The sequence below is a fragment of the Lolium rigidum genome, chromosome 7 (assembly GCF_022539505.1).
Source record: "Lolium rigidum isolate FL_2022 chromosome 7, APGP_CSIRO_Lrig_0.1, whole genome shotgun sequence".
Lineage (NCBI taxonomy): Eukaryota > Viridiplantae > Streptophyta > Magnoliopsida > Poales > Poaceae > Lolium > Lolium rigidum.
In genome coordinates this window covers 5,085,639-5,094,599 of record NC_061514.1, presented here as the reverse complement: position 1 = coordinate 5,094,599, position 8,961 = coordinate 5,085,639, and the positions used below count along the sequence as shown (strand labels likewise).

Sequence of the window (8,961 nt, the reverse complement as noted above, 5' to 3'; positions counted from 1 at the left end):
TGCCAGGTAGGATGATGTACGATACTATGATTGAATGCAACATTCCTAAAAATAAATATATATTTTTTTAGGTAACAAATTCCTAAGGAAACCAAGTAAGGAAATGCCCGTGATTTTGTTTCCTAATTATTTGTATCGTGATTGATTGACATCATGAGCGCTAAAGATGGCTATCAGATTGTTTCCTTATTAATTAGCATGTCATATTATTTCCTTATTAATTCGTAGCATGATCGAATTGTTTCCATGATTGTTGTGGGATTGGATGTCAAACAGAGACTGTAGGATTAGATTGGATGGACATGATGCTTCTAATAACGACCATCAAACATGTTGAGTATCAATCGACCAACTCTAATTTAATACTCTAGTAAAGATGGTGAGGAGACAATTGTACAGTTCCAATTCCCATGAGTTTTCCAAATTGCTATCCTGCGCAGGATATGTTACAAAATTCCGAAGTGGCCTGTACTGTCGACATTAGGTAATCATCCCAGGGGGAGGCAACATGTGATTCAGAATGACGAGATTTTTGTTACCTGTGTGCCGCGGACCAGTGAGGGTGAGCCTGAGCCGCAAGGGCCAGGGAGCCCCATGGGCAAGATAAGCCCGCCACATCAGTCCACCATTCGACGGATGCCGAGACAGAGATCGCCGATGTTGACGGCCTCCCGCCCCCCCGGGCGTTGGCCCCCATGGACTTTGGCTGCAGGTTCTGTGGTGGAGCATTTCCTCGAACACGTTGAGGGCGTAGCCGCGCTGGAAGTCCGTGGCCTGGACCGCGTCGGCACGCGTGCTTGTGCATGCCGAGGTAGATGGACTCGCACATGGGTGCCGCGATAGTGGTAGGGCGGTTGCCGGCGGCGCGGAAACACTCCAGAGGAGGTATCTGTTTGATGGTGGAAACAGTGGCGCGGTGGCGCAAAGGCCGTCTGATGACTGACCAGACGAAGAGTGTAGTTTCAGAGCAGCATGACCCCGTTGTTGGTGCGTTTGGTCTCGATTCCGTGCGTTGCCACGGGTAACAAAACATGTTAAAAACTGAAAATATTAAAATATAAACATCAATCATCATTGAACACCCCAAAAAGATGGCACATATCTTGGTCTCAAGAACAACAGAAAAACATATTTAGAGTAATAGATGCAACCTACGAAGTCTACACCACAATTTTAATATTGTGCGCAATTTATACTCGGTAAACAATTATTTCAGTAAAACTATATAGGCTAGCCTTGCATATGTTTCACGTCGATCTGATCGAATTGGAGCGAGTATATCACAAGGTTCTATACACAGTTTTTAGACATGATAACTAAGTAAAATTGTACAAATCTGATTAATATATGGCGTTTAGAGTCTTGAATGTCACTTTCTTACAGTATAGCAGGAATGTATATTTCTCGCAAAAGAAGAAATAAAGTAATTTGAAAAATATATTGCATGCCCTCTTCTCCTATTATGAAAATATTCATAATCATGCGAATGGATGAAAATCACTTTCTAGTTTCTTTGCTTCAAATATGTACATAGTATGACCTAAAAGAACAATACGCAAAAAAATCAGTAGACACAACAAACTGAGCTGTTAATTTCTGCAGAAAGTTCTCATTTCATGATATTTGAAGCGATACTAAGTAGTGAAGAGAAAACAAATGCCAATGCTCAATAAAAACACCAAACTCACTGGCTCTAATTCAGCACATAAGTAATAATCACCCTTCTAGTTTTCTATGCAAATACAACTGTATTGTATCTAGACTATTGTAAAGTTTGGAGTAGAGCTAGACGATTAAATAATGAGAAACCCACCATTCATCTTTTTGGGCCAGTCAAAGTTGCTTAGATCAAAGATTTTTGATAGTTTTTTCAGTCACAAAGGTAAATAATCTCCATTGAATGATATAGCTTGTGATATAAACACCAGTTCTTACATGCATGCACTGTGAAAGCAGAAAGTGAATACAATATTTGCTCTATCAACTATAAATTTGATTGTTGATGACTTCAGCTAGAACACGGGGCAAACTGCATGCGCCAATGTTAGTGTTTCTTCTTAAATTTCTTGAAGCACACTGTTAGCTGATTTGATTTGGACCAGTTATCCCAACTTCCTATGATCATCTCTTCTCTTCTTATCTGCCTGAAGGGAACTTGTGAAGAATTTTGGTATTTTCAATGAATTGTTGTAATGAACAGTGGTAATTCTGCAAATTGCAAATTAAATACAAGCAACATATTTAAAGGGAAGTATCAGTAATTATTATCACCCAACATCATCAAACCAGTAGTAAAATTCATGACTATCTAACGATCTTTTATCATTTAATAGAGCAGCCTAGTAGTATCATGAGAACACCGAAGGACACAATTTAATCATGAAAATATGGGCTATTTATTTGATCTAATGGCGTCTCTCTGAAAACAGAAAGCACAACTGTAGCAATAATGGGTCTAGACTATAGCAATGCAAGAAAGAACATTTTAAATTGCGTCAGCATTTCCTTGTTCCTTGATTGGCCAACAAAATTAGAGCCCACACTGTAGCGATGCAAGAAAGGACACAGTGTAGACATCTATTTTTGACACCTGAAAAAGAGAGTAAGTAAAATTTCAGAAGTGGATATTTGTTCTTATAGCGGAAAGATGCACAAACCGAGGAATCTTACCGGTCACAAAATGTGTATTGTAAAAGGCAGCTAGATGAAGTTATGCAAAAGCATAAGAATTAGCAAAGGATTTATTGTGCCTGAAAGTAAATTTTCAATGCATAAAAACAATGAAAACGAGAAGGATATAGCTGCCAAGAAATTTCTTTGTAGAAGGTATATAAAAAAGTAGATGCAACATGTCATGTAAAATATTGTTTCTCTGCATTATTCACATAACCATCCTAATAACTTTACAGATTTGACCAAATGGGTAAATAAATTTCAAAACCTGATTGGTTGTTTCATAAAACACAAATATGCAGCCTAAAATATCAATATACAATATTGCCAGATAGCAGCAAAACCTCCAGCATAACAAGATAAACCGGGTAGCTGGGGATCAGAAAAAAGGAGCTGAATAACAAAAGGCGAATGAATCAAAGTAACATCCCAACATGGACAGCCCTGGACCAGTGCGCCTCCAACCTCGCTCCTGGACATAGATCGGCCAAATCACGCTGGAGGAAAGGGGGAGAGAACACGTGCACCTTAGGTGTGAGCGAGATATCAAGTAGCCTTGAGCAGGATGGGATGTGCAAGCACTAACTTGAACCGGCATCGCGAGCCAAAGTCCGTCTTCGATCCACCCCCTGATCGAAACATGCGGAAGAATATGTGTGATTCATGGAGCTCAGGATCCACATCTTCAATCCACCCCTGATCCAAACTTAATGTAGTTCTGTTTCAGCAAGGATAAGCAAACACCCTCAAAGCGTTTAACCTTCAGAAAAGTTCCCATTTCTATGTAGCGATCACATTTGTGTAGAGATCTTCATCATGGGTTATTTCTCAATAGTAAGATGAGAAAACTAAAAAGCTCGTAAATAGTAAGATGAGCAAAATTCTAGTCTTAGACAAACAACTGATCTACCAAACATTACAACTTTCAAAGACGCCAACAGAAGTGTCTTACTTGATGCGGAATAAGATGGCTCTGCCCCTAACCTCAATGGCTCTATGAAGTTAACCTACTGATGGGAGACACTCAAGTGTTCGCAAGGATAAACAATTTTACCTCCAAAAAGAATAATATAATTTTCTCTCCCATCAGTGGGTTAACTTCATAGAGCCATTGAGGTTAAGGGCAGAGACATCTCTTATTCTGCAGCAAGTAAGACACTTTTGTTGGCGTCTATGAAAGCATAGCAGATAAACTGCTTATTCAAGCCACCAAAATAACTGGAACATAATCTGTGGAAATACATTAATGAAAAAGACTCTCTAATGAAAAATATTATAAGATCAATTAGTATTACAGAAAGTGTTCAGATGCCCACAGTAAATCACGTAATATGGCTGGTCTGGTGGCTGCTGACTGTCAATATTTATTAGGCATTCTCCTATGATATCCAGATTTTATAGTATTGTACCGTACATCTAGTTTGCTAAATCTTCTGAAATTACAGCACCATCCACATTGACAAGTTAAAACAATGCCCAGAAAAATCAGTGCAGGTCGACCGCAAAGTCACCAATCATCAGGACCTGGTTTAGACATACTAACTAATAGTGAGTGTCCACCAAAAGAAATAATCTTCAAACCTTGGTCCCAATTAAAGTGAAACATTAGGTATGGTTGTACATCAAAAGTACTAATTTTCTGTGTAGACCGTCTCTTGTTAATGATGAGGATAATCCAGTTCCTGTCCACTGATATGCATTACCATGGAATCAACTTTGTTGACCTACAATTTCTTTTTTGGGACAGTCTTATTTTTGGGTAAAAATTTAAAAATAGGGTGGGGTATAGCAAACAATTTCCAATTGCAACAAGAATCAACTGCCACTTTCAACGTGGTATAGAACTTACTTTTTGCACTGTTCCGCTATTCCCATTGACATGAAAAAGAAAAAAATACGAAAAAGCTAGAGAATCACGAGTAGAAGAAAATACCATAGCAATTTGTAGCTTTACCCATCTGCGACAGCCGTTCCTGAAGTCGACAGTGATTCTACTTGACCACATACTCTTATAACTACTTCATTCTGAAAGCAAACATTGCAAAGTGTTACTGTCTTGATATTTATTCTAGAACATGACAAGGAAGGCTAATAGCAAGGAAACTGCATGACAAATGGAAATCTAATAAGTGAGAATTTTGCACAGCTTGGTTAGAAATAAATCATGTCCATCAGCAACGTGGAACGTAAATCATAATATCACTGCTAGGATAATTTTAAAAATAAGTTTTTCTCTACTTACCAGATGGCTTATAGAACGACCTATAGATATACGTATACTATATGGTACAGGCTTACATAAAAGTGAAAACACAAATCCTGGCACAAAATAACAATATACGCGAAGAGCAAAACATATATACGATTGAAATATAAACAGATCGCGTGAAAAGTTCCATTTGACCATTCCATATGAGTATACAAATATAACATTTGTTTAAATTTACATGTAGTTCACCAAATCCGAGTCAAACGTGTTGCATTAACATGTCCCAAAACATATTTCTAGCATACAATTAACCTGTAGAAACATGTTTCGGAACAGTTTCTCGTTAAATCATCAATACATTGCACATATCTGGAGAAAAATCAATAAGATGTACTCACATCGATACCATATTAGTTACCAAATTCAATAGAAACAGCTCTCAGAGTAGTATGTCACAAGGTTCATTGCTATCACGAGCTCACATACAAAGCAGGCACCAGACCTGCTATCTTCCCATCCCTTCTAGATCTATTTTTCTTTACCGCAAATAGCAACAGATGCCCTATTAGAAATCTTTCATTTGCAGCCAGGTTACAAGTAATAAGTGGTGATGTCATAAGAACTTACGTAGTACCAACCATCAACCTCATATTCGATCGACATCTTCTCGAGAGTTCAAACTCAGCTAACAAAAGTTACATAAATATGTGTTAACTTGATTGATTTGGCATTCACTTCGAAAATAGAGACAACTTTGATTATTTCGACGTTCACTTGAGGTCAGTTTTGAGTGCAAAAAAATAGAAAACTGAAAAAATAACTGGAGAAACATGTTTCGGAACAGTTTCTCGTTAAATCATCAATACATTGCACATATCTGGAGAAAAATCAATAAGATGTACTCACATCGATACCATATTAGTTACCAAATTCAATAGAAACAGCTCTCAGAGTAGTATGTCACAAGGTTCATTGCTATCACGAGCTCACATACAAAGCAGGCACCAGACCTGCTATCTTCCCATCCCTTCTAGATCTATTTTTCTTTACCGCAAATAGCAACAGTTGCCCTATTAAAAATCTTTCATTTGCAGCCAGGTTACAAGTAATAAGTGGTGATGTCATAAGAACTTACGTAGTACCAACCATCAACCTCATATTCGATCGACATCTTCTCGAGAGTTCAAACTCAGCTAACAAAAGTTACATAAATATGTGTTAACTTGATTGATTTGGCATTCACTTCGAAAATAGAGACAACTTTGATTATTTCGACGTTCACTTGAGGTCAGTTTTGAGTGCAAAAAAATAGAAAACTGAAAAAATAACCAACTAAATGTAAACCAGTATCAAATGAACATCAACTAATTTAGCTTCAGGAAACAAATAATTACCCCACTATAAGAGATGATTGTTTTCCTGATAACTGATGCCCCATCAAACTTGATGCATTCAACTTCAGAAAGATAAGATTTAGCCAGGAATTGCACCCTATGTACCTCGTCATCGCCGCCTTGTGAAGTCATACAATGCTTTCCCGGATTGAGGATTCCCGAAACTGGAACTCTTATCAGTATCCTCGTGTGATCCAGAACTTCGACTCCCACACCCGCATGGAGGTTGTCAAACGACTCATGCTTTTGTAGGACAGATGTTGAATATGATGGTGGTTCTTCACGTATCTGAAATGAAACACAGATGGATATCAGGAACAATGTTTTTAATGCAGATACATGTGAAATCACAGGGTAGAAGTAGCAATCTAAAATACTACACCAACACAGCTATAACTACCATCCGATGACATGCTTACCTTTGTAGAAAAACAGGAAAGGTACACCTGTTAATATTCATATGTGTAAAGTTCGGTTATAACTAAATATGAAGTGATTTTACTATAACTCATCTGGTCCAGTATTAGTTGAAGCTGGCCATAACATTTTATCAGTCCAATCCAAGGATGAACACATGAGTTTGTATCCCTTAAACAGCAACTGGCTGGGTAACTAAGATTTATCTCAGTCAGATGTGAGACTCCCAAGTCCCAATAGCATCCTACGTTCCTAACAGTTAAAATGGAATGAGAATATTGATTATATACAGTGAAGGGAAGACAAAATAAAATATATCAGCCGAAACTTGGTTTTGTTTCCAGTCTTCCTCTGCCAAATCATGACAACCTATACCAATTAAGGCCCCTGAAAAATACGTCGCTCTTACAAATGGACCAAAGGAAGATATCCAGCGCAGAGCGGACGGCCACTTGCGCCTGGTAGGGAGGAGGTGAGGGATAACACGTACCTTGATGGGCCGGGGTTCGATGCGGTGGACGTTGCTCTCCTCAACGAGGATCTCCATGGCCATGAGGCAGAGCACATTCAACTCTGCCTCCAGCAGCGGCTCGTGCTGCTTCAAATCTAGACCTTGACCTCCTGCCTGTCGATGTCCATGCTCCAAGCGCGCCACCGCCGGATGCCATTGCTGGTGCTGCTCCTCGCTGGCCACTGCGGCTGCTAGATCGTGGAGGGGGGAGAAGCCCTAGTGAGGTGATCTAGGAGAGGGAAAGAAGAACGAGAGAAAGGGGATCGGGGAGGTGGCCTCCGATCCTCCCTCCCGATCTTGGAATCCCCGAGGGGAGGTGGTTGCCGGGGGAGGGAGCCGGCGAGGAGTGGATGGGGCCGGCGTCGGGCGGCAGGGGGCGGGGTGCGGGGCTGCTGGAAACGGTGCCAAGAAAAGGAAAGAGAATGACGGAAAGAGAATTCGCCACGTAGTTCGGGATTGCCTGATGCATTTTTTGATGTTGCGGTGGGAGGGTAAAATGGTCACACGAAAATATGTAGGACGAAAGTTCCGACCGGAGGAAACAGAACCAGTTCCTCCTTTTTATATAGTAGAGATAATCCCATTAATTACGATCCTAGGGTGTGTTTGATTTCTTCCCTACCAAATATTTGGATGGACCCAATTTTGGTTTGAGTATTTGCTTATGGTCCTAGGGTGTGAAAAACGAACGGTAAAATTGTTGCATTGGCATGCCAAAAAGTTGGCAGGATGCATCTCTTTTTGGGTTATGGTCAAAAAGAAGTGGTAGGAGCAATTTGCCACAATCAAAACATATCCATAATCTCCAAAACAGTAAATTTATCATGCATGTATAAATCTCCAAAAACAGACGATTTTGTTTTTTGGCAGATGCACCAACACGGTCTACAGTAAGAGTAACTAACAAGATCGGTAACAAGTCTCGAGGCACCAAAAGAATTGTTCCCATTTCACTAGTCGCAGGATTTGGTGTTTTAAAGCTTCTAGATTCTAGATCACGCACTGGCCCAGTCATCACCAAAAAATTATCTTCCTCCCTGCAAAGAAAGAACAAATGTATGCTTAAGACCGATGGTTCTGTCGATAAAAAATAACTAGAGCAATTTGCTATTTCATGTAATAAGCGTGAAGCTACCTGTACTAGCTGTAAGAGCACTCTGCCTGTGAGGTGCACCACTCTGACCACAGTGGCCTCTGTCACTATGGCCGCCCCTGTCATCTCAGCTACCGCGTACACGCCCGTCACTACGACCCCTCTTAGATCCTCAGCTTCCTCCTCTATCATTACTACGGGCCCTGCCAGATCTTCCTCTGTTGTTACTAATAGCTGTTATCTGGTCTGGTCTAGGCTTCGCTTCGTCGACAAACAAGCTGAAGCCACCAAGGTCAGATCCGTTCAGCTCCATGGCTTTCGACAAGGAACTGTTATCATTAAACACCGTGTACGCTATCATGTACAACAGAACCAAGCAGCCAAGAGTCACTGACAAGAGCGAGAACAGGGAGTAAATTCACTCTCATATAACAGAGCCAACTTACACTTTGCTTGCACCAGTCTCATAGTCCTTCAAAATTGAAACTCGTGTGATCTCTTCATATGAGCCAAAGAACGAGTTTAGCGCTTCAAATTACCTGATCCTCTTCAAGAAATGGTTCCATTGGTTTTGCTTGTGATCACTTGCCATGTGGTCTTTACTTTGCTCTTGAATTGCTTCTTGATGCCATGTAGCTCGATACAGTTCAGGCATATACATTAG

General features: G+C 40.1%; 1 long non-coding RNA gene across 1 annotated transcript; it reads right to left on the bottom strand.

Annotated features, from left to right (window-relative positions):
- Positions 1–8,003: 8,003 nt before the first annotated feature.
- Positions 8,004–8,656, bottom strand: LOC124677703. Its single transcript, XR_006994201.1, has 2 exons — positions 8,340–8,656; positions 8,004–8,241 (listed from the first exon to the last, which is right to left on the bottom strand). It is a non-coding gene; the product is annotated as an uncharacterized LOC124677703 (long non-coding RNA).
- Positions 8,657–8,961: the final 305 nt, after the last annotated feature.